The following is a 26,953-nucleotide window of genomic DNA, read 5'->3' on the forward strand; positions in this document are numbered from 1 at the left end:
TATGTCTGGGGCACTAATTTCGAGTTGAGAACGGATCACAAGCCCCTTGTTGATATCTTTTCCACTAAGGGTGCAGGGAAAGCCACGCCTAGAATTGCCAAGTGGATCTATAAGTTACAAGAGTATGATTTTACAATGGAATATGTACCTGGAATCAAAAATGTCAATGCTGACTGCCTATCTCGACTTCCTATTGGGGGTGAGGATATTCCGGTTGAACAAGATGAAGACTGGTCAATTGCTTCTGTGGATGAAGCTTGTAGTGGTGCTATAAGTTTAGAGGTATGGAAACAAGCTGTTCAGGATGATGTGGTATTGAAGGAGGTAATTACACGCTTAGCATCACCATACAATAATTTTTCTTGGAGTGATTCTGACTTATCCGAATATAAAACCGTTTGGCCTGAACTCTCTTATGACCTCGTGATGGGTGTGGTTAGAAGAGCTGACAAACTTGTTGTACCGTTTTCCTTACGGAATAGGTTACTGGATCTTATGCACGAAGGGCACTCAGGCATGTCTGGGATGAAAAGAAGGTGTAGGTGTGATTTCTGGTGGCCAGGTATGGACAAAGATATCGACAGATGTGTAAGGAATTGCGCTGCTTGCACGTGCAGTGACAAATCTCAGGTTTCTCAAGAAACCACAATTTCTGCCGTAGCATTTCCGGATGGGCCTTGGCAGAAACTAGCTATAGACATTTGTGGCCCGTTCAGTGTAGGTAGTATTACTGGCAAATTTGCCATTGTATTGATGGATTACTATAGCAAATGGCCTGAAGTTGCTTTCGTTAAAGAGGTTAAAGCTTCCAGCATTATTAACTTTTGTGAGGAGGTTTTTCATAGGGAAGGTTTTCCTGAGAGCATCACTACTGATAATGGTCCACAATTTGTTGCTTCAGAGTTCCATAGTTACTTACATTCTTGCGGAATTAGACACATTACTACGGCTGTTTATTGTCCAAGAGAGAACGGCATGGTAGAAAGGTTCAACCGTGTTTTAAAGGATTGTATACAATTAGCTGTCTCTGGTGGTGATGATTGCAAAGTTGCTGTCAAAAACTTGGTTTGGAGTTATAGGAATACTCCACATTCTGCTACCATGGTATCTCCATTTCATCTTCTGAAGGGGCGTTCTGCTGGTAACAAGGTGACTCCTGCTTGGATGCTCAAGATTTCTGCTGGCCGTAATTATAAAGAAAATCTCGACAGTAGAATGAGTCTTTACCAAAAGAAGTATGTGGACAGGCATAACGACAAAATTATAAAACATGCAGGTAGTTTCCAAATTGGTGATTGGGTCAAGTCTTCTCGTTTTGGGTTGTCCAAGGATGGTTCTTCCAGGTGGTCTCGTCCCAAGAAGGTGTTGAAAGTATTGGGTAATTGCCTTCTGCTGGATGATGGACAAAAGTGGAATATGTGTAATGTTGTTAAGTGCAATGATTTAGAGCGTGACCTCTGGTTAAAAAAGGAGTCTGGTTCCAGATCTGTTCCTTGTTCCGTTCATTCTCCGCATGTTCAACCCACGTCATCTGATCTTCCAAGGGTGGATGTTTCCAGTTCCAGAAGGTTATCTGGACGAATCATTGTGAAACCTGTCAGGCTTAAAGATTATGTTATGTGACTCTGTATATATATATATAATGCGTCATTGCAATGTACATAGTTTTTTTTATTTGTTTTTTTTATTTTAAGAAGAAGGATGTGTTACATTCTCCTACATTATTACTGTTCCTTTAATTCCTGTAGAATGTTAGTGACCACTGTGTGTACATAGGAATGTAAGAGTCAGTTGCAGCTGAGCTCTTGTACTGGTGACATCTAAGGGTCCTATCTACAAATAAACTACAAGCTGCATCAACTTCTCCTGCTTATTACTTGCAAAAGTATCTGTGCACCCCTTGAGTGACTGGTGTCTCCGGTGCTGCCGATAAGGCAGGGGACTGCAGCGGCCCCAGTTCGGCACGGGCGGGGCACTCCTGGCACCACAATGCAGCCACCTTCATCCACGTCTCGTCACCCCCAGGTTCGGGTGGCCATTTTACAATCTGGCCCGTCGTGTAGCCAATTGCTGTGTGTTTAATGTGTGTTCCGACGGCCTACACTGAAGGATCGCCACCTCAAGTACCACACCTTTTATTTCTGTGTGTTGCTTAGCAGGGAGTGTGCCTCTCCAACATGGACGCTCCCCCATTTCTATAGGCTGTCGCACCCAGCGTATTTGCTGCAGTCTGCCACTTTCAAGATGCCCGGCCACTGAATATTAGCGTAGCTCCGTCAAAGATTCTGCTCAGTCATTTGAGGTCTTGCTCCCCACCTCCTTCCTGCGGCACCAACATGGAGACCACGTACCTTCAGAGGTTGCACTTGTTCGGCACCTAATTCAGCACTGATTGGCCGCAGCACAAATTAGATTCCCCAGGCAGCTGCCATGTTAAATTCGCAGTCAAGAGCTTACCGTGCTGCTTTTGTGGCACATATGGGAGCAGTCTGTCCAAAAAAAAACAAATTTGGGGCATGGTTGATGTTTAAAGAGCAGATCTCCTGTCATTCGTCTTAAAATCAGCCGGATGAGGCAGGATTATGGCGGGTTGTATTATCGGACTGCTAGAGCCTCACAGAAGTGCTACCATCTTGCTCGCCGAAATTTCACTCATTTCTGACTAACTTAATTCTTTGTTTAAGAGTGCTGAGTCTCGGACATCAATACCCAAATGAAGTGGATCGTAGTAGTTGAAGGAATTCTGCCGCTCATTTCTCTGACAACATAGTATCAACAAGCCGCCATTGCTCTCGACTATAAATTAACTACCAAGCCCAAAAGCCATACATCTATTTCAGAATACCACTTCTCCTTTCTATGTCCTACTTTTTATTTCTTAGCCCACTGTATAAAGATTTCATCTGTTCAAAGTGAGCACCTCCCATAATTTGATGGCCCATTCCTTGGCTGCCTAAAATTTAGTAATTTCGGCACTGTTCTTCCAACCAAGGTTATGCACTTAAGTCCTGTTTGGAATGTGTGCCTGAGTGAAATGTAAACAGAACTGTTTCGTTTGTTAAAGAGAGACCCCCCCCCCCACGCCCCCCCCCCTCCATCCCCATGGAAAGGAAGCAAAGTACATTACGGATACCACCAGCTTTCCTCATGCAAGTAACTGTAAGCGAATACTTGTGACTCTGCGAGGACAATTTTTGGTTCTTGGCTTGCATTTGCGCACTGACTGTGAAAACAGATGCAGCACAAGTATTTAACGTGCTGCAAAGGAGTACTTATAACTGTTAATTTACCTGACCTTCTTTGAAAATAACTCTCCTACATGTGCTTGATTTGTGGTCTTTACCTCAAAGCCACTAATTTGATGTTTGAGGTTTATCAGGAGACGAGAAAGGAAGTCTGCTGGGATGTTGTCTGGGTGAGACACACTGCTTATTGTAATCGTTTCTTGTGATTTAGCTCATCTGGCAAGATGAAAGGTTTAGCTTGCAGTCTTTCTGCTTGTCCTGATTATAGGTGGCTTGTATGTTCTGCCACAATACTGAGTACCAAACGCTTTTATTATGAAATTAGTGAAAGCTCCCTTATATGCTGTGTAGCCTCTTTTTGTTGGCTGAGCAGCTCTACCCTGTGACAAGAATGCACCGCAAATGTTAAAGTTCCTTCTGGTTACAAGCATTCTCAAATCTACTCCAGCCATCGCCAGTGTGGTAATATCAGTAGAACGGACCTGTATGTTTAACTAGAATTGTTGTCTTCTCTCTGTTGCAATACAAAAATTCAACCGGTCCACTTGATTCAACTGAGTTCAGTTTCTGGCTTACTGTCGCCTGATCTCATCTGATCCAAGTACGTTGGAGTCGTTAGAACCATTTTGCTTTCTCTGTTTTATGGTTTAACACTTTTCTTTATAAAATACCTAATATGCTGTAAGCAGTGTTATTTCTTGGTTATTCTCTGTATTTTAAAATATCAGCTGAAACGGAGTACTTCAGCGTTCTTGAGTAATTATTTGGCATTCTCGAATGTTCCGTTGGATATAATTAAAGAAGTGACTTGGTATTGACGCACAGCTAATACTACGTGGTATTAACAGAGATATATAGTTGTGAAACGCTTCACATTGGACCTAGTAGTCTGATTTATGCATCAATAGGAGAAGTAATGGGCCAAAGTAACTTGATATAAAACACCAACATTTATAGTCCTTAAAATGTGTGCTTCATTCTGTTTTTGATCTCTAATGGTGGCAACCAGTGTTTTGCATTTATCGGTTCTAGAAGGCTGGCACCATGAAACTTATGTAGTTTTGTCTCTGACTTCTCTAATGATTTCTCTGCAGGATACTACGTTTATTAACCAGATATCAATAAAAAATAACCAACAATACATTAATATACATAGAGGTGTTTCCAGTACCCTAACAAAACGTGTATTTGAAAAGCACACGTTCACCTGTCTGCATCCTGGCACTGAATGGTACGCATATTCTCGGTCTCAGAAGGATGAAAGACTGAGTAGACCCACCGGGATTTGAACCTGTGACCATGAGGTCAAACAGATTCTCCTTCAGTGAACATATTAGTCCATTTAGCCACCAGACCCGTCCCCTTTCATCCATGAGTCCATTGCATTGTCATTCATATATGGCATCCACTCAAAAAGCAAACGGCAGTGGATCAGCCCTTTCAGTCATTGGCTGGCTTCATTGGTAGAGACAACATTTTGACAGTACAGGAGCGTATAAAGTAGTTCTCTAAAGTGCCGTAGACTAATGGCCACTTTGTTCTTTTTTTGTGAATAAATATTATTCCCTTTTAAAAAAAAATTTCTCTAGTTTACAAGGGCCCACAAGAGCTCCATGTTCACTGCTGCATTGCAGTCACTGCTGTTTCAAGTTTGCTTTTTCCATCGTGCACACAGCTAGCGGCTGACATTTTGGAAATTACTTAATATGAACGACTCAAGATCTCCTGCTTATGTTTGTGAAAGCGTACATGTGCGCATGTGGCCATATGTGTAAAGTGTATTTCCTTTAACACAAACTAAGTCAAGTCAAAAGGCTTTATTTCGATAAAAACTTATCATAAAAGCTTCACATTAAAAACACACAATTTCATTTTTAGAAAAGAAGAAAATATAGAAATGTGATTACATTTAACCTTAAAATCTTAATTGTCAAATAAAAAAAGCACATCATAAATAGTTATTTAAAAAAAAAAAAAATAAACATTTCCTTTAAGCCTTTTGCTTCTAATGCACCAGGCCCATGATAAAAATTTGGAAAGGGCACAGGCGTACAGTGGGCGAGGGTCCGACATTAAAATACGTAGTGCCTCAATGTGATGCCTGGTTCCTAACAAACGGCAGAATTGCTTAAGCCATCTTCTTCTTGGTTGGGCATACTCCTGGCATTCAAACAGAAAGTGTGCCACTGACTCTTGTCTGGATATGCAAATAGGGCAAAATTCTGTGGTCTGTGCTGGGGGTTTCCACCAAGATGTAAAAGCGTGCAGTGGAAGAGTCCCGGTCCTAAATTTAAAATAAAGGGTCCTGTCAAATGGTCTCTCAATAATGTCTAAAGTTCCCGGATCGGCAAATCCTTAAATTTCAAAAAGTCCTCCATGAGTCTACCCAATGTACAGTTAGTGCTCCGTTGGGTCGCAATCCAGTTCCAATACAAACTCTTGAGTGTTGCGTTTGGGGGGAAGACCTACTTGCCCAGGCTTCACTTAGACCCAAGTTACACAGGAGGGCTTTCATATCTCTCAGCCATTTTATCCTGTGCCACCCCGGTAATGACATTACTTCAGAGAGCCCTTTAGCATATTTGGCAAGCTCCGGGACTCGCCACAGCCGGGCCCATAAGAGTAAGGGCCGGAACTTTGCCAAATCACCAATAGGGCGGCAGCCTAAATCGAGCATTAGTGGGATCATAGGAGTACCCTGGGGAAGTGACATAATGGCCCTACAGAACTTTCTCTCAGATCTTGACAATTCGTTAGTGTTACATGAGCCCCATAGCTCTGCCCCATAAAGAGCAGAGCTAACTCCCCTTGCTGCATAGATTTCAATAACAGGGGCTATAGGTCTAATTGCACAGGAGCGCTGCTCCTTCAGAAGAGCCCCTGTTACCCTCTTGTGGGCTAGCAGCATTTTACATAAATGAGGAGCCCACTGCATATTGTGCGACAAACGGATGCCTAGATAATCAAATACTTCCTCCCTCCCCAAAGGTACGGCGTTCAACTTTGGGGGACGCACAGATTTTTTGGGGGGATTCATCACAAGGTATTTTGTTTTATCGGTATTGATTACCAGGCCTCGTTCTGCACAAAAAGACTGGAAGTTATTGAATAGTTTTTGAAGACCCATTGGGGATTTGGATAGCAAGAGCGTGTCTTCCGCTAAGAGAAGGGTGGGGATGCGCTCCCCCGCCAGGGATGGTTCATCTGAAGGATCTTTCAACAGATGCTCAACCACACCGTTGATATACAAGGAGAAGAGGGTGGGAGCTAGAACACATCCCTGGCGAACCCCTCTCTCTACCGGGATTCTGTTGGTTTTCGCTCCCTCTGTACCCCATCTTATCTGGGCAAAGCTGTTCTCATGGAGCCTTACAAGTAACAGTAGAATGTATTGTGGTATCCCCATGTCAGTAAGGACTCTCCAGAGAGTCTCCCTAGGTACAAGGTCAATGGCAGTCTTTACATCGATAAAAGCGAGATAAAGACTGCCTTTGCCTATGACCACCACCTTCCAGTACACTAGCATCAATCTAAAGGCTTGTTCTATTGTGCCAGTGCCTGCTCTAAATCCTGCCTTGTAGTCAGAAAGGATGTTTTCACTAATCCATTGTAATATTCTAACCAACAACACCTTGCCGACTACCTTTTGGGTTATGTCCAACAGGCTTATAGGTCTATAATTCGACGGGTCGTCCCTGGCCCCTTTTTTAAAAATAGGGACGACCTCCGCCCCTTTCCAGGATGTGGGAATCGGTGCACTCCTGCAGATGGCAATGAGCAGGCAACGAATGAATTTCCCCCATTTCGGGATATCTGAACGAAGCAGGTCCCCGGGAATACCATCTGGACCGGCTGCCTTTTGGGGCATGATGGTACTAATAGCATACTCTACTTCTTTTATTGAGAAGTCTGGGTCTACTGGATCTACCTCCCAGTCCTTCTGAGGCATGATAGTACCAATAGCATACTCTACTCTTTTTGTTGGGAAGTCGGGGTTTACTAGAACCACCTCCCAGCCCTGTTCATCCTTGGGTGTAACTGTGGTGTTATTTCCAGATTGGCGAGTATACAATTTAGAAAAGTGGTTATCCCACACTTGGCTAGTAATGTTACATGTTATGAGGTCGCTATCTGGTCTGTTTCTGGCTCTGATTGTATCCCAGAAACGCCTTAAATCTTTCCCAGAGCTTGCCTCTTTTAAGGTACGCCAGTACTCTTCTTCCCACTCCTTTTTTGCACTTGCCAAAATTTGCTTATGCTCTTTCCTAGCTTCCTGTATCAGGGCATGTGATTTGCCTTTAATAGCCTCAATCAAAAGATTTTGCGTGCCTGCATGCAGGTGTGTACCAATCATGCTTGCCCCTTGGATTCCGGGTTGCCGTGTTCCTACCCACACGCACCTTTTTCAAAAATACATCCCCAATAGACCTAAGTGTACCCTCAAAAATAGATGTGAGTTGTTAGCAGGGCCGGAATAATAGTATCCAACTCTGTTTGAGAAGCTGTAAGCATTTCAGCGATAGTGTTAAGTTTAATTTCATCAGCTGAAACTTTATTCCACTTCAAGCGTCTCCCACAAGAGGAGACAGAAATTTTATGAGCTTGCTTAGGGGACATTTCGAGTGTTTTGCTAGGCCAAGGGTTTTTAAGAGTCAGAGAAAGCGAATTATCGCTTTCTACAGTAGGTAAAACTACCATATCCTGTACTAATCCCCAAAGTGGAAAATCTAGCAGAATGTAATCGATCCTTGAGGTGTGGTTGGCTCTATTAAATGTAGCAGCACCCATGGGGTCTGAGTTTGTACGACCATTTGTGGCTCTTAGGCCAAACTCCAACGTTGGAGCATTTAACTGGATCGCACTTTAAGACCATCTTTTGATCGGAGGAATAGTTAGGGCTGGAATACCCCTTCTAGCATCATCCTCACCCAGGTCCAAAATGTCATCTGTTGTGAGAGGCTCATAGGTGCAGTTAAAGTCTCCCGCAACGAGGACTTGGGCACCAACAGTATTTTCTCTGAGCTCTGTTTCAAGAATGGTCACTATCTGGGACGTAGACCCATGTTTGTTACCTCTGACATATATATTAAACAAATCGAGGGTTAACCCCCTACTGGGACCTCTCAAGGAGATTCCTAGAATATCTGGGCTATTAATCTGCTTAAGTATTGTACGGTAGTTAAGGGAGATACTTACCTAGATGAGAAGGCCCCCCGAGGGGGCGGCCCTTCCCATTTCTAGGGAGTACTGCAGGCACAGAGTATGTGACATACCCAACTCGATGGAGTGGTTCTAAACTCCAGGTCTCCTGGAACAGACAGATCTTATGCGCCTCCACTAAAGCATTCCACTCTGGTGAGCCCAATTTCCTGTGGATACCTGCTAGGTTCCAACTAAGAATCTTTAATGTACCCCTGGAATCATGACAATTCGCTATTTTGAGGACCCAGGCATTCAATAGAAGGCATGAGTACAATAGAAGGCATGAATATAATAGAAGGCATGGACTGAACAATACTAGGCCCTGGTACAGAAATCGGGTGGGGACATAAAGCTGGGACCTGTAAGTTTGCTTGGTCGGTTGTCTGCATCACTGGGGTCATATAGCTAGTATCTGTGTTTATATTGGTCGTAGAGCTAACCAGAGGTCGTGAAGGTTTGGGACTAGGGCATTCAATGGCCGCAAGGCCATATCCAGTACGCAATGATGGTCAATCCACCTCTTCTAGGCAGTTGAACCTATTTGCGACTGGTATGCCTCTCCAGCCTACAAAAGGAGCTATGTCTCTACCTCCGTGACCTGACCAATCGACCCACCCCCTTCTTCTATCCCAGTTTCCCACTTGTGACCATCTCCAATCAGGGGCATCATTATATCGATTAGTGGGGGGATAGAAAAAAGAAAGCCTTCTTGTCTCTATTCCGTCATTCTTTGCCCGCATACCCCAACTGCAAATGTGATCAGCCGTACGGGGGTCGTCAAAGTTGACTATGACGCAATCCCCCCGGGTCCTTTTCCTCTCGTTTCCTATCCGGGGCACCCTGCACACCATTGAGATCCTGCTACTACAGTGAGGTGGCAGCGGTCTATTAATAGTAAGCCAATGTTGTACCTTGTTTTTTAAAGACCATGTCGGTTCCTCCGCATTTTGACTTAGCTCGGGAACTCCGGTCATGATTACAACATATGGGCTTGCTTCTGGTGGTAGATGTGTTGGGTGCCCACTCCCGCCCCTGTTCCTATCGTTAGTGTACTGTGACCCTGATGGTTTGGCTGGCATAGCTTTCGTGTTGTCAGAAGGGACTGGGGTTTTAGATGGCTCTTTGACCTTCTTCAATACGGCTGAAGTTGGCTGCTTTTTTATATTAGACCCATCTGTGGCTACTTTTGTGGCTTGCAGCTCCACCGTTGTTTTTTTGCTATTTGTTTTTGAACCCCCTGATTTAACCAACCCGGCACCCGTCTGAATATTAGAAGTTGCATTCATAGAAGCTATCTGCTTTTCAATATTTGAGAGAGATAGTTCGATGGGCTGCATGTAGATTTTGATAAGTTCTCCCAATCTGAGTAATAGTTGGTTGTTTACCTCACAAACTTTCCAGCCTTCACCCAGACTACCAGGGGCATTAAGATTTGTTGGGGTTAAAGAGAGGGTTATCATATCCGTTGCTATATTGATTGGACCGCTCTCTGTAGGTGCATCTTTTCCTGGCGTATGAGTGATGGGAAGTTCTTTATTAAGTTTACAATTTTTCACTTCCTTGGGCTTCTTACGTTTTGGTATAGCACCCTCCCTCTTTCCCCTTGAATGTTCTGTGTTGGGGACCTCCTGCCTCGGGCTCGCAAAAAGTTCGGGTGTCTTCTCAAGCGCCTCACTTAGTTGCGTATCCGGGAGTACCAAAGATGCCGAAAGATCAATCTTATTTGGCACACTATGTGTTTCTACCCGTACTTCAATTAGGGGGCCTGTTCTCCCGTGGGTTAGTGGGTGACTTGGCTAGCACTAGAGAGCCCATTGATGATCGCTTGGCTAAGGCCAGATCCTGAGAAACCCTACGCTCCAGGAGTGATATACCTTGGTTTAACGCCACATTAGCCCTAGTTATATACTGATCGATTGGGCCAGTAAATGCGCTGCCCCCTGTGCAGTTTTACTCCTGCTACCCCTAGTCGTCATGACATTAGTATATTTTACCAGAAACTACAAAAAATCATTTAGGAGTTAGCGTGGTATATAAGAAAATATAACTAGAGTCCAAAGTTCAAATATAAGAGGGGGGGCCCAGTCCAGTCTTACCCGGCCTTTAACGGGATTAAACGGGCCCGCCCTTTGCCCGGGCTTCGCCCGGCGTCCCGCGCACCGGAACGGTGGGCCGATTTTAATAGAGTGTGCGACGGCCAGGGGGTGGGGCTATCAGGGGGCGCAGACCAGGTGTCCGAGGCCACGCAGGGACTCCTTGGCAAGCGAGTCCCTGCAGCGCTCCACCCCTATAGCAGATGGAATTCCCCTCAAGCACACAGGGTCCTTTAAAGGCGGCTCCCTCACTCTGCACCACGAGGCGGCGAGGTGCTGTGGCAAGTCCCAAAACAAACACCAACAGGAAAGTTTAGCAGAAGCAGTGTCCCACAAACAGGTCAGTCCGGCAAATCCTCTGCTTGAAAGAGTCCCACCACAAACCATTCCAAGATTGCCTTTCATGCATGCGTGCGAATGCTCTGGCAGCCACCTTGGATTTGTTTTTACTGTTAAACTTCTTACAAAGACCATTCATAGTTGTCTGATGTGTATGTACATGTGCTTGCACGGGTGGCCATCATAAAGGTTGTTTTAAAGTTTCAAAAACATTCAAGTGAAACCAGCATTAGAAAGTCATTACCATAATCATTGGGCCTGTGCATCTTGAAATTGCATTAACTCTGTTTACATTACCATTCATGAATTGGGGCATCATGATTTGTTTCATGTTGTAGCCAACTCAGTTGGTTGTTTCTTTGAGTTATGCCGCAAATTGATAGTGGATGTGATTCAGTGTACAACTTCAGAAAATGCACATTCACCAACACTCCTTTTCCCATCACAAATTTGCAACATACTGATCTAGTTGTAGTTTGTCATTGTGCTCTTTAACATAATAGAATGCTGTTGGGCATCATTCACTTGACCACTAAACTGAAATTCTTGTATCCATTTACATGTCTGTGTGTGTGTGTGGCGCGTTGTCCATGAGCATATGTAGATAATAAGCGTTTCATGGATGCGGGCAAGTGCGTTACTCGCTGTATGTGTCCTTTTTAGGATTCGCCTATTACCATTCGCTTGCGAATGTAATAGGCGAAAATTCAAGTGCTCCATTCGACTCGTCAAACCACTGCGTTTTTTCCACAGTGCATGTGAGTCACGTGACCACAAAAGCGGGTCACGTGACCACACAAGGACGCGCATCTCCCTAATCCGCCTGCCACACTTCTCCTCCCCTCGCTCGCATTCCCGCCCCCCCACCAGGCTCTCCCGCCCCCATCCGGCTTCCTTCCGGCCATTTGCCAGCATTGCGAGGCCATTTGCCAGGAGCTCTCCCCCGCCCGCAGCTTGTTGTGTTTTGTTTCCTCCCACGGAGCACCGCCCAATTACTGGTATGTTTCTCGTTTTGGGTTACTATTTCTTCCTGCTAGTGTTTGACCAGCCCTCCTCAGAGTGCTCTTTCTCACTCACTCTCTCCAAGCGCGCTAGTAAAGAGGCCTATGAATCTTGTTCTTCTCTAATTACTTTGACTTGAAAGTGAGAGGATTTCATGGTGTGGCTTGCCTGTCCCCCTAACCCATCCCCGCTTCGCGGTATGAGCAGTCCCCTCACCGCTTCTTGTTTTAATTATTCTCGCTTGCCACAACCAGCCTCTGACACACACTCGGCTCTTCCACGTTTGCCATAAGGATACACATGCTGACAAGCACTTCGGTTGCAAAAGCGCCAGGCTGCCTCTGTCTGTGAGACGTCATAGTCTGCTCGCCACAGTTTCCCTCTACGAGCGTGTAAATTGCAGGGCTGCGGCCGCTTTCCCTCCAGACAAAATGATCGGGGTAGGCCATTGTATGCTTCTCTTAACCACCACACCCTCAGGCTCTCCATCACTCCTATACCATGTGCTTCTGTGCGCTCGTTGCTGCACAACGTCGTCTTTCCTGTGTGAGTGTCCCTCACCTGTATTGCTGTCTCTGCAGAGACCACATACAAATAACACCACACACTCCTCAGCAGAAGACTCACAAAACGCATCACTGTGATAGAAGACCAGACACAGACATACAAGCACACGCACTTGAGCGTCACTCTTCCGGGGGCATGCACGCGCTACCACAGCGGGAGGCACAGGACCAGCATAGGTGCTCGCACCAATCACTGCATGAGGCGCACACTCCTCTGCAGGATGCACCAGCGCCGCTTCCAGAGGTGGCTCAGGGGACAGCACCAGTTTTAGGGGGCAGCCCGTAGTATCAGGTTGTGGTGTTGGCTGTAACTAGGTAGCAGCACTGTTATAAGCTCTGTGGTGTTTGTCACCGTAACTGAGTGTGATTGTAAGAAGGTAAGAATTCTGCCACCTACTATGGGGTGCACCACACTGCTCTCTGTGCTGCTGCATGTTGTGTTGCAGTCCATATCATTTGTTTTCGAACAGTACATACCTCGGTCATTCGGATACCGGGACTCCTAGGCCTTAGCTGTGCAGCTGTCTGTTTGTGCCCTACTGCCGCTATTTGTTGTGTTGCTCTCTGTGTGTGCCCTGCAGCTGTCTGTATGTGCCTTGCTGCTGTCTGTATTTGCTGTGTTGCTCTCTGCGTGCGACGTGCTGATAAATGTATTTGTTGTGTTGCTCTCTGTGTATGAGTTGCCTGTATTTGTTGTATTGCTCTCTGTGTGTGACCTGCTGCTATCTGTATTTGTTGTGTTGCTATCTGTATGTGTCCTGCTGGTGTCTGCATGTGCCCTGCTGTTGCCTGTATTTGTTATGTTGTTCTTTGTGTGTGCATGACACCTGTCTGAATGTGTCTAGCTGCTATCTGAATCTGTTTTGGTGCTCTCTGTATGCGCCCTAATGTTGTCTGCAATTGCCTTGCTGCCACATATTTTTGCTGTGCTACTCTGTTTGTGCCCTGCAGCTGTCTATATTTTTTGTTTGTTCGATGTTGCTGACTTTATGTGCCCTGCTGAATGTAGTTGTTGTGTTGCTGTCTCTGTGAGTCCTGCTGCTACCTTTCTTTTGTTGTGTTACTGTCTTTATGTCCTCTGCTGCTGTCTGTGTGCACCCTGCTGCTGCCTGTATTTGTCTTGCTACTTTCTGTAGCACTGCCGTTGCCAATAGGTTTCGCGTTTGGAAAGTTGGAGCTATTGGTTTTGTAAATGACATTTTATATTTATATATCGTTATTGGCATTGTCAATAACAATATATAAATATAAAATGTCATTTACAAAACCAATAGCTCCAACTTTCCAAATGCGAAACCTATTGGCAACGCCAGTGCTTGTTTAGGTCTTGCATGCCAATGCGCTTGCGCATTGCTGGCGGGAATTATAGTAAGTGGAAAAGAAGTCTACCAAAATGGCTGCGTATCCCATATAGTTCATGTGAGACAGGTGCGTGCACGCCAGCCACATAACACACCACCATTTGTCTGTGCCTCAGCATCAGACTTCAAAGGCTGCAGCTCCCCGCCCCCCTCCACCCCTGCCACAGCAATGCTGAGAGCTTGTTATCCCATTCCCTCCCGCATGTACTCTCTCCTGTCTATCTTCTCATCAGTATGGTATGCGTCTTTTCCCTATCCACTGTTTCGGGTTCTGATTATTTCTCTTTTGCCTTCCTCTTAATGTCGCTCCTCCTTTTCCCTCTTGTTTTCCATCTATCTCTAAAACATTATTGTCTCGTTTTACTTTTTTTCTTCGTCACATTTCTTTTGCTTTTTTTCTCCCTCCTTACTCTAATCCTGGTGCTTGCTCCGTTTCACTCTTGCCTATCTTTCTTGTGTCCTATTCTATGCTTAATCATCTTACATCTTACTCCTTTCCCTTTCCTTCTCTTTTGTCTCGTGCCCGCTCCATTCTCTCTTCTCTCCCTGGAACTGCTTCTTCATCTTCTCTCCCTTCAGCTCTCTTCCCAGTGTTGTAAACTCATGCATGATCCACGTACCCATCTTTCACTCGCGTTCACAAATGGAGTTTGTCGTACTTGCTCTCCCTTGCTCTCCCTTGCTCTCCCTTGCTCTCCCCCTTGCTCTCCCCCTCGCTCTCCCCCTCGCTCTCCCCCTCGCTCTCCCCCTCGCTCTCCCCCTCGCTCTCCCCCTCGCTCTCCCCCTCGCTCTCCCCCTCGCTCTCCCCCTCGCTCTCCCCCTCGCTCTCCCCCTCGCTCTCCCCCTCGCTCTCCCCCTCGCTCTCCCCCCTCGCTCTCCCCCCTCGCTCTCCCCCCCCTCGCTCTCCCCCCCCTCGCTCTCCCCCCCTCGCTCTCCCCCCCCCTCGCTCTCCCTCCCCCTCGCTCTCCCTCCCCCTCGCTCTCCCTCCCCCTCGCTCTCCCTCCCCCTCGCTCTCCCTCCCCCTCGCTCTCCCTCCCCCTCGCTCTCCCTCCCCCTCGCTCTCCCTCCCCCTCGCTCTCCCTCCCCCTCGCTCTCCCTCCCCCTCGCTCTCCCTCCCCCTCGCTCTCCCTCCCCCTCGCTCTCCCTCCCCCTCGCTCTCCCTCCCCCTCGCTCTCCCTCCCCCTCGCTCGCTCTCCCCCCCCCCCTCTCGCCCAATAGGACTCGCATTAGGAAAGTATAAGCTATTGGCTTTGTGAATAACAATGCTATTAATTTATATATTTTCAAAGCCAACACATATTTTAAAAAAATTGTCATTTACAATACCAATAGCTCACTTTCCTAATGCGAGACCTATTGCATTGCAAATGCTTGTTGTGTAATTTTGTGCATGCATTAATCAATGTTGATTTATCTTAAAGCACCAGGCTATATTATATTTAGTGGTAAGCAGCGTGCTTAAAGTCCTATAATAATGTTTTAGGCAAGTAAGACGTTCTGGTTGAAAAGATTACTTGCTGGTTAAAATCTGATTCTAAGGCAACAATGGAAAAGCTATGAATTTCTTATCTTATTGTTCGAAAAGTCATGCTAGCCGTTTAACTTTACCGGAATGTGTTGTTGGAATAACTTAGTAAAAGTAATGGGAAGTGACAAATGCGTTGTAATAAAGAGTTCATAAACTATATTATAGATGCTGATGTTAGTCCTTCGATAGGAGGATTGTATAATATTTTGCTTCAGAAGTACCACATCTTTATTTAGATCTTTACGTTTTTTCTGTAAACTCCTATGCTCAATATCAAATTAATTTCGAGATGTGGATTGGAAATTGTTCACCCGTAGAAGTCCGACAGTTATAAATTATATATTTATCTTTAGCTCATCAGGCAGTGGTGCAATTTCATTTTATTTTTCCTACATTTTTTTTCATCTCTCCAAATTAGAATATGAATGTGTTAACATTGCACAAGAGACGACCTTTGTAACCTGTGTTGTAACAATAATGAAGTAGTGTTTTGAGACGGTTATCTCATTTAATTATTTTATGACTGAATTAAAGTAAACCATATTGATTTTTGACCTCCTGTCCAGTGCATTCACCGATCAAATGAGGTTTTGAAAATGTTCTGCTATTATTTAGGCAGTCATGTAAGCAGGTGCGCGGTGTCCACTAAGAGCTGGAAAGCCATCCTTGCAAATGCAGAAAAATGCGATAGTATCTTCAAGTAAACTGATTTTGGCTCTGTAATAAAGTAAATATATCAATCCTCATTCACTTCCACATAGTCAGTAAAAGGTTACAGGATAATTACAAAATATTACCATACAACAGTTTCGCCCTATATTTATTTGTTGTTGCACATTAGATTTTTAGGAAGGCAACATCCTGTTCCTCAGTTTGGTGTTGCTAATATATAATGACACGGGTGGCTCAAAATTCTAAGCCTTGAACCAGGGTCGCACTCATCACGACAGATGCCAAACCAGTCGAGGGTTATTGTCGAGTTAAATTCTTTACTCTCATTTTACCAAGTGACCTTATTTTCGCTTCATATTTTTTGCCTGTTTCTCAGGTAAGTTGCTACGTTTCTCATCGCATCCTTGCTCTGAATTGTGTCGCTCACCAATATTAACCCTTTCCCTGCTGCCGTTGGCCAATGGCAGCACCCGCGCACGAAAACGCCCGCACCGTGGCGGAATTATCACTGCGGTTAACGGGTTAAGTGAATTTCTTGGGCTCTCCTCAAACATGTTTCATTATGTGCTGCACAATGAAATTACACTCAGGTAGTCACTTTTTTTTCTTCTCATCCAGATGTTGAATAGATTTAGGTTTTATTAATTCTTGCTTCCCTTGTCACTTTTTCATCTATACTGTTTTGCCTCTCCCTAAGACACCATACCTTTTCTTTCTTGTTTCTTTTTCTCTTGACTGCACTCTCTCCCTTTGCATCGCTAGGGTTAGGTGAAGGGTATTTAGTTGAAATTCAAAGTGAATTGTAGACTGTGGCCCAAATGTGAGTCCATTACGGTTCACCTGTATTTAATCACTCCTTTCAATTAATCTGTACACTGAGCAGATTTCAAAATAACGGTGTTAGTGTAAGCTGTTGCCTGGGGAAATGTAAGTAGTTTCTGCCATGTCATCCCTGCAAAGACTTTGCAGATCTGGCAGTGAAGAGACCTATCTAACCTCAGTGTTGTCCTCACCCAAGTGGAGCTGACAGTTGCCGATGAAAAGAATTGAATTTCGGGGTTAAAATCTTTGGCTGCTGTTTAATCGTTGTGGGTGGCTGTGAAAGCCTGAAACTCTCCTTGTTATCCCCGTGGCTGGGCTTGGCTCTGCCTCCCCTGCCCCCTGCTGTATCTTTTACCGGGGACTTTCGAGGATACTGACCGGCCGGGCTTGGCTCCGCCGGTCAGGCTGCTCCTGCCTACAACCCATAGGATTCCGCGGGGCGTGAAGACCATCAGTGCGCGCCAGGAGGCTAATAAAGCCCCGCCTGGTCCCTCGTCCCGCCGGGAGAAGCCCGGGCTAAGGGCGGGCCGCCTGTGGCCGTCCGGGGCCGGGCCGGGGCACACCTCTTGAATTAATGATACTGGACATAAAGTAAGAGACTCTGTTCAGTTAATGATTGGGATTTGTCACTGAAGTGCCCACGGTTTACGTTATTGTTTGTTTATTCTGTACATTGCAAGTTGTCCAGTCGTAATCAATAACAATATGACCACACATTTAAGCAAGGGCGGAACCCATTGGTGGGAGAGACCATTAGAGGGATGCTAGACCACTTATTAACTAAGGCTGCCTCAATTAAACCACGAGATAGCAATTACTGAACACTTCATGTCCTTAGAACTCCACCACAACAAGCGTTCATCCTTGGGTTCTATCCAAACAGTAATCTCTCCACCTACACAACTCTTTGAAGAAAACCTAAATAGCGACCCCAGTATTCCTTTACTTTTACAAGACCGACTGGCAATACTAGAACCTCCTAGGGGGTAGACATCAACATTGTTAACTTGGACCCTTCTTTAGATTCTACCCTGGGGGAGTCTTCACCAATTCCGGCACCTATTCCTTACCCTAGGAATAAGAAAAATTACATACAACATAAACTCCCAGGGCAAGGGGTTACATTAAAGAGAAAGCGGGGCGGGGATTGCCATAGGGGTAGACGTGCTAAAACACTTAGAACTCGCACAAGCCCCTTAAAGGGCCAAGGCACTTTAGCACCAAAGATTACGTACGAAGTACCACCCCCTGCACCCGTCTCCACTCAAGGGCTTCTAGAGAGCATAGAACACCTAGTAAAATCCCTACTACTGCCCCTCACGCAGAGAGTAAAGAGGCTGAGCGAACAATTGGGCACCATAGCGGAAGCATCCACTTCCAACAGTAAATTACTAAAGGAATTGGCAGCCCACAATCAGTTCCACATTACTTGTGGACAGAAATCTACCGACTCCAATACCATTGGGGATATTCCATTGTCACCCAAAGAGACCATACTGGTGCCCGCTAACAAAGATAGTGCCCCCGACGTCAACCAGGGAAGTGAGACCAGCAGGACACGTGAATATGCCAGAAATCATTAATGTAAACACTACAAGGGCACATTCTCCGGATAGGTACAGAAAAGGGATTGGGCAGCATATAGACTTGCCATCTGAGGCGGCTCTATACGTCATAGTACTCACCGGGGTCCCAGAGCTGGCAGCAGGGAGGACAGAATATTACATAGAACTCAAAAACAAAGCTATCTATTGGTTAAGAAGTAACAGACCTTTGCCCCCCAATATAAATGACGAAATTGTATTTGTGAGAAGACTAGCTTGGGTGGGGCACAGACCCAAAGATATAGAGGGGGACGTCCTAATCATTAACTTTAGGGACCGGAGGGTAGTAACCACATAGTAGATTGGTATCTAGAGAGAGGAGGTGGAGGAATATCAACTCGTGACCTGAGTTACTTCTACCCCCAATCTCTATTGACCTCTCGTGACACTAGACCTATTTGTGAGACCTTCAAGAGTTCCAGACGTATCCCTCTAGTTCAAACCGCCCAGGCTTCCCAGTCGACAGGTGGCCTTCTATCCACCACAACCATATGCAGATAGGCCCTTTTCTTACCACCATTGCAGAAAACAACACGCAGTTTATACCCCACAATGGTCTCTCCCTTTAAGCAACCGATATGAGGCATTAACAGGTCTGGACAATTTAGACTGACAGACGATGAATAATTCAGAGGGGAAATTTCATGCAATTGTCCCTTTATCTTCAACGGATCTAAATAGCTCGCAGAGTAATGTATACCTAGTCAGGGCTGGGAACAAAAACAGTGACCAGGAAAAGAGGGCGGAAGGGGTAATACATCACCCGGGCCAGAATGAAATCGACAAATCACCAATGGATCCTAGGTCTCAAGCTGAACATCAAATAAAGACAGTCCCTCCTTCAACCAGGGTCACGATAGCCAGAGATATCATTGACAATACTCCCCCTAAGGGGATAAAATCTAGTCATAATATCCTATCCTGGAATGTCGCAGGACTGTTAAACAAAGTGACTTACCAACCGTGGTAAGACATAGTCACCAAGTATAATATACTCTGCCTTCAAGAAACTTGGACTATAGATGAATTACATTACTCTGGTTTCAGACCCTTCACACACCTGCATTAGTAAGCCTCCAGGGGAGAAACAAAGGGGGCCTGTGTATATACGTTTTCAGTACACGACCACTGAGTTTGACCAGATCTTAACAATTAGCTGGGGCTATGTAAAGAACATGACTTTAATACATTTTTATAATAATGTGCCAATAAACATCATGGAAAATGTAATTAACAAACTCATGTACAGTGTCACTACTCTTAAGGATCAGTTAGCAAGGGAGATGGTTTTGATTTGGGTGGGTGACTTTAATTGTACCGTCTGCCCCAATGGTTCGACGGGCATTTGCGGCCTAGGCGAGCACAAGGATGACAACCCCACCCACTTCATCCACTCGAAACTTGGTAACATGTTGAATAACATGATTTTCCATTTTAATTTGTCTTATGTTAATGAGTTATGCTCCCCACTCATCCCGTTTCAGCCAACTTTTCACGGGAGGGGCTTTAACTCAACGATTGATTTTACACTTTTATCTGCAACCCATGCAGGGTTAGAATCATCATGGGAAACACTTGATGTAGTCTTTAGCGACCACTACCCAATTTCTTTCAATGTAAAAATTAAAGGGCGTCAACGAACCTCAGAGGACACATTTTTATACCAACCCCTGATTCACCTAGCAACCAAAAATGGATACTCTATTAAATGGGACAAGGTAACAACGACGAAGATATGCAAATTTGTCTGTCACAAACTGAGGAGCCATCAAAAGTCTTGGGCTCGTTTTTAAAAATTCAAGCAGAGTTGAAAAAGCTATTAACCAGGGAATACCTACCAGACTTAAATAGACCTCATGGCTGGTTTGATAATAGCTGTACAAAAGCACTTACAGCCCTGAAAAGGGCACTGCACGCATCACCAAGATCCCCGTGGAGATTCGTCAAGCTAGAAAACTGTATCAATCGGCTATTAAAACCAGGAAATTATCACTGAAGCAGGAGGCCTGGTCGGCTCTGTATGAAGCCTCAAAAAGTAAGGATAATACCGCTTTTTGGAAGGCGGTTAACGCTCCTTACTTGCAGAATAAAGAGACAGATGTCATAGATATAGCTATTAACTGGGAAACTTGGGTGAATCACTTTAAACATCTTTACAACAAAGTTAATCCCCTTGACCCAGTGAATTCTAGGACTGAGAAGACATGCACTGAATACGACAATAATCCACCTAGTGTATTCCCGCTAGGTATTACTTTTAATTGTGAGGAGGTCATTAAGGCAATCAAAGAAAGCCCCTCAGGCAAAGGCCTGGGCCCGGACGGAGTCCCAATAGACTTCTACAAAACTGAGATCGATCTTTGGGCTCCCATGCTAACAAATGTTTTAAACCACACAAATCACTATCGGTTTATATTGTCCCGGACCGAAGCAATAGTTGTCCCAATTTTAAAAAAGGGGACATACATGACCCAGCCTGCTATCGCCCAATCTCGCTACTTGACCCACTAATGAAGGTAGCGGGCTGCATAATTTTAAACAGGATCCAAACATGGGCAGAGGAGAATGACGCTATCTCAAATTTACAGTATGGATTCAGAACGGGAAAAGGCACAATAGAGCAGGGATTAAACCTGGCCTTAGTCATATCCAAATCTACTCAGGCCAAAAAGGGAAACCTTTTTGTCACCTTTGTGGACCTGAGCTCCGCTTTTGATTGTGTGGACCATGAGATACTATGGTCTACACTAACTGATATGGGTATAGACGGCCAAATCCTCCTATTTATTAAAGAATAATACAGGGGCGCCGGCGCTAGGGTACGTTATGGCAGAATGGGTGAGTGCTCAGGCAAGTTTCCTACAGGATGGGTGTGAGACAGGGGTGCATATTAGCACCCCTTCTCTTCACCCTATATATAAACTCCATCGGCCAACACCTTAGGGAGTCACAGTACGACTATCCAATCATCATGGGAACATCAGCGCCATTATTTTTATACGCTGATGATGCCGCTATTATGTCTCGAACCAGGGTCGGCCTACAGAGGGCTGTTCTGAAATTTACTAACTTTATGAGAGATAGAGGGCTTAAAGTTAATACCACAAAAACATACACCATGGCATGTGGCCCTGGGACAAAGAGGGCACCCTGTCCAAATTCCTTGATGGTAAGAGGATCGAGAACAAAGAGCGATTTTTTTCCTACCTAGGAATAAATTTCGACAGAAAGGGTAACTGGCATGCAACATTGAGTGCCAGACATTTAGCGTTTTCCCCGGCAATAGGCGCTCTGAATGACTTTGCGGCTAAATTAGGGGGCAGACCTGTGAAAGACCTGATTCTAATCTAGAAGGCGAAATGTTTTTTCCACAGCTGTATATGGCTCAGGTCTCTGGGGTATACTTATTAGGGGCCCCCAAATCGACAGCCACTTACATCACACACATTGAACTGGGCCTACCATATATCTCAGACGTCATAAAAATCGCGCCCATGCTTCTGTGGCACAAGGTATGGGTTACACCTGAGACTTCACTAAATAGAGACTTAATCACCGATTGCCTTAAACTCGACGGAGCAAGTAATATCAAATGGCTCACTTATGTAAAGAATATGCTGACTGAGATTGGACATCCAGAATACTTTACGAGGCCATTAAGCATGGAAGTGGTGCCTAGAAAGTCACTAAAAAAAAGATGGTCCTTGACCATCTAGCCAACAAGAGGTGGGGCTTGGAAAAAGCTAAAATTACAGTTATCGGATACCAGCAAATTACAACCCATGAAGGGATCCAACGGTATCTTCTAACTAAACCGAGCTGCTACTCTCGCATGCTATTGACCTGTTTTAGGCTTGGTACATTTTTCCGCTTGACCACCTTCCCAGATTGTAACAATTGGTCAAGGGAAAACCTAACATGCCCATGTGATGATATTTCTATTCAATCAAATATCCATTGTATATTATTTTGCAAATTTTACCAGGCACCAAGGGGGGCTTTTCTGAAACCAATTTTAAGGGCGTGGGGGATTCGCACTTGCAGACTAGCATTTATTAGGTTGCAACAGCTAGAAAATGAATTTATTATCCTTGCTGTATCTAGCTTTCTAAAACTAGCAATCAAGTTCTGGAATTCAATGTAATAACCACGAGAATTAACCCTATTTTTAGATTTTCCTGTTTTTATTGGAATATCAGGTTTTAATAAAAATCTATATGAACTTATATATGATAGGTACTGTACAATAAGACTTTTAATCTCGGTGAATGTTACAATTGCACAATGTATAATCAATGTTTATGGCACTTTCTAATGTATGCTTTCATGGTTTTATTTCTGAAAATCGAATAAAGCCTTTTGAATTTGGGTTAAAGTCGTTCTGTTTGGGTCTGCTGTTAGCTTGGATCTTTGGATTATTATTATTTTTTTTTAGTTCTGTTTTTTTAACACAAACTTTGATTTTGTACTTGTACATTGTTGCAGATATCCACTGTAACACAAAGCATACAGTGACATTCTGTGAGTTCATAACCGATAGTGCTACAGTTGGTATTCGCTGATAAATGAACCAACAACCGTATCTGATTACACAGTTGCACATTGTCTTACATATATAAAGCAGCTAGTTTACGGATATATGCAGTAATAAACAATCTCAAGAGTCCCACCCACGTGGCTTACACCTACCAGTCTGTCTATGAAGGGGCCATCTCTAGTGGGATTGCACTGTGCAACCACAGTTATTCAGATTTGTGCATTGTTGGATGGTCAAATGCAAGTGCCATTGTTGGTTATGTGGAGTGTTATTGTCTCATTTCACGTCATGTGTCTGTGTGTTCTGCAGCTTTAAATATTTCCAACATTCCAGCGATATCTGGATTTTCCGTAGGCCTCTGTACTCCTCCCTACGTATGACTGCACTCCCTGCCCTCCTCCATCTGATTACTTCCTCATGCCAGCTATGTGTGGCAGAAGGGAGCATATTCTTCTATCTCATAGTGATGGAGCGCTTTGCAACAAGTAAGGCCAAGTTGGCGAATCTGTGCTGTACTCGCTGTGTCTTATGTCGCCTACCCACTAAACGGCTTTCCATTGCTCCCCCATTTGAGATGCCCGTTACAGTACCTATTGTACTCGTGACAGAGGCCCTGGGATAGAGACTTGGGCAGGAACATGTCGGACATAGGCCCAAAAGGCGGAGAGTTGTGGGCATGTATGATGTGTTGAACACTTAACCTCTCTATTTTTTACCTAACTTGATAACCTCTGAATTAGTGATGTGGGTTTCTTGGAGTAGGACAATCTGCGCTTTTCTCCTGTTCAGCTTTGCATATATTCTATGTGTACTGAGCCCATGCCCCTGACATTTCATGTGATATTATATCTGCCTAATGTAGCCATGGGTGAGTGCATAATGTACGGTGACCTTCAATTACACGAGAGCGAGGGCTTCCCCGGACAATTGTTGAGGGTGAGCCAGATGAACAGATATCCATTCTATAAACCAGTACAGGGTCTACCCTAAAAACTGTGGTAGACCAAACCATTAGCCAAAACTGTAAACATTTCAACTGTAGCCAGTGTGCATTCCCAATCAATCAATCCATCAATACATTTGTAGAGCGCGGTTCTCACCCGAGAGGGTCTCAAGGCTCTGGGGGGAGGGTGGGGGGAGTACCGCTCCTGCTCGAAGAGCCAGGTCTTGAAGTGTTTCCTGAAAGTGAGGTGGTCCTGGGGCAGTCGTAGGTGGGCGGGGAGGGAGTTCCACGTCTTGGTCGCCAGGTAGGAGAATGATCGTCCTCAGGCTGTAGTTCTGCGAATCCGTGGGACGGTGCGAGGGCGAGGCTGGCGGAGCGGAGTTTGCGTGTGTAGAACGTGAGGCGGTTGTTGAGGTATTCAGGACCTATGTCGTGGAGCGCTTTGGGTGTGTGGGTGAGGAGCCTGAACGTGATCCTTTTGTTGACGAGGAGCAAGTGCAGGTCTCTCAGGTGGGCTGATATGTGGCTGTGGCGGGGAATGTCGAGGATGAGTCGTGCGGATGCATTCTGTATGCGTATGCTGCTCTCCGTGAGACTTGAATCACATAAGTAGAGGGCAGCTGCTTGGACTTCGGCTGTATACTACTAACATATTCTTGTGAGGTGGGGCATACACAAAGGGCATTAGCTCTGATACATCGTGGCAGTATGAGACCAGGAGCAGTCTCTCGGGGGTATTATTCCAAAAAGTAATTTTCTATGATGATAGTGGGGAATAAAGCAAGACTGTTTTCAGAGTCCGGGTGCACATTCGTGCTTTCAGAGAAGTCTACTGAGGAAGGGGGCGGTCCTGTTGAGCGTTACCGCAGTGAGTAGCGCTGATTGTTGACTCTTCAATACTTGTTTCGGGGAGGGACTGACTGACTGATGCAGTGTTGCAGTTTATCCGTTGTAGACGCACCATCCTAGTCCGCTGTGCTTGCGAGTCTCGGTGTGTATATTACATTGATCTTCCTGAGATCGTACTTGGAAATGCCGTTTCTATCCAGTCTGCAACCTCCTCAGGTTTTTCGAATAAGTATGACTTCTGTTCATGCATGCTCTGATGGCGGGCTGGGTATAATAGTGCTTATTTAAGATTGAGGGCCCTGAGAGTCTTTTTTTTACTGCTTGGTAGAAAGTCCTTTGGCATTGATCCTTAATGGGTATAGGGAGATCTGTTGGTTTTCGTACATTAAAGGGGATTTTTGTCTGGCATGGTCGCAACAGACCGTGTTTTCTGATGGCAGTCACACAGTTTTCTCAGGTTGGGCGGGCCGGATACTTTCCAGCCCGGGCTCACTCCTTCACACATGGGCTTAGAGACAGTGTGGTGCAGTGAATGCCCCCCTCCCCGCAGATTATGACCGAATTTGTCAACCTATCCAGGAGCTCAGCTACGGCAGGTACGCCATGTTTGTCAGTTAGCAATGCCCCCCCCCCCCCCAGCTCAGACCTTTTGATTTTACTAAAATTATGTTTGTAATTTACATATAGGAGCTTTCAAACATCTCACTTATTCAGTTGGTCTGTTGTCATTAACTTTTTCCTTCTGCCCATTAAAAGCACGCAGCAGTGAGTGAGCCCACTTCAAACATTGACTAATTTCACTGTTAATGACTTCCTGCTGCACTTTGACAGGGGACACAACCGCACACAAAGTAGTAATCTCTAGCCCTAGGGACTACTATGGCAATTTGTTCTTACTGAGACCCAAACATCTTTTTGCTAGTATTTTTTTTTATACTGTCATGGGTCCAGCAGCTTCCACAAACATGTTTTTAAAAACCCTGACAAAAAACCCCAAAAAATTACAAACCCAAAAGGCTGGCAGCTAACACCAGACCTGTCTCTATTGCTACATTTCTCCTCACAAAGAAACAAGCGTTGGATATGAGACTGAAAAGAGAAGATTGTCGCCTCACCAATAATAGCATGATGTGTAGCAAAAGGTGTTTGCCCCATTTGCGTACCCAGGTCTGTATTCATTTTGGATCAAAAGCTTAAAGCAATTCAATAAGTTCTGAAAAATTGATTTAGAAAACAGTTTTTATTTTTGTATGTTTAGTCCTGTATTAATGCTGAAATTAAATACACAATTTCCATATCACTCTCAGTGGAACCATGAATTGCGGTGATTGGAGTGATAATGGGGATTTAGAGGGTATCTGGATTCCAAACTGGCACAGAATCTTGCAGTGTAATAATATACATAGCATTGAGATTTTTCTTTTTCTGAACTCTTTTAAGAGGCTGTACTGAGTTTTTGAGAATAGTTAAAACGAAGTTTCATCTGAAACGAACCAAAGCATTTAGCAACGTATATAAGAAAGCACCTACTGGGTTATTGTTTCCTCTGGCTCTGGTGCTCTTAGTCACTGAAGCTTCTTCCTGCTTGTTTCTCTCTCTCTAACCAAAGAAAAACAAGGATTTGCAATGCAATAGGTCACGCAGTTTCCCAAGTTTAAGCTAATGTCATTATAATCGACAATGCTTTTAAGTTGTTTTTAAAACGAAAACAAAAATAAAAGGCATTGTTATTTGTAATGTCAATAGCTCAAACTCGCATAAATGCTACATTTACATCCATAGCATAGAGGCGATTGCTTGAATTAAAATTGCCTCTCTGTGAATAGTATATTCAGTCCAGACTGAGAAAGTGGAGATGTTTAACATTTCGACTCGAAACTGGGGGGAGGTGCCAATTGGAACCTTAGAACCGGGGCTTAACCACCCCTCTGGGGTTGCACCTCTGTCTGTCCTGGGTGGACTTGCAAAGTATTTTCTGGTGGCTAATTAGTACCTCCAGGAGTTGGGCATCTGCTGCTTCAGAGTGGACAACCACCTACCCCACAATCTTGGGAGCGCCTTCTCTCTATGTGAACGTGCTCGCAGAGAGCGTAGGCCTCATTGGGTGCCGCCTAGAGTTTGGATGGTTGTTAGGACCTGCCTGTTTCCAGAATCCGGATCAGGGACGTAGCTTCAGGGGGGCGTTTGGGG

General features: G+C 44.9%; 1 protein-coding gene across 1 annotated transcript in view; it reads left to right on the forward strand.

Moving 5' to 3' along the window:
- VAPB (VAMP associated protein B and C) overlaps positions 1-26,953 on the forward strand; it is a 164,582-nt gene that overhangs the window by 22,471 nt on the left and 115,158 nt on the right. The gene's annotated exons all lie outside the window — the stretch shown is intronic.

Source organism: Lissotriton vulgaris, chromosome 7 (assembly GCF_964263255.1).
Source record: "Lissotriton vulgaris chromosome 7, aLisVul1.2, whole genome shotgun sequence".
Lineage (NCBI taxonomy): Eukaryota > Metazoa > Chordata > Amphibia > Caudata > Salamandridae > Lissotriton > Lissotriton vulgaris.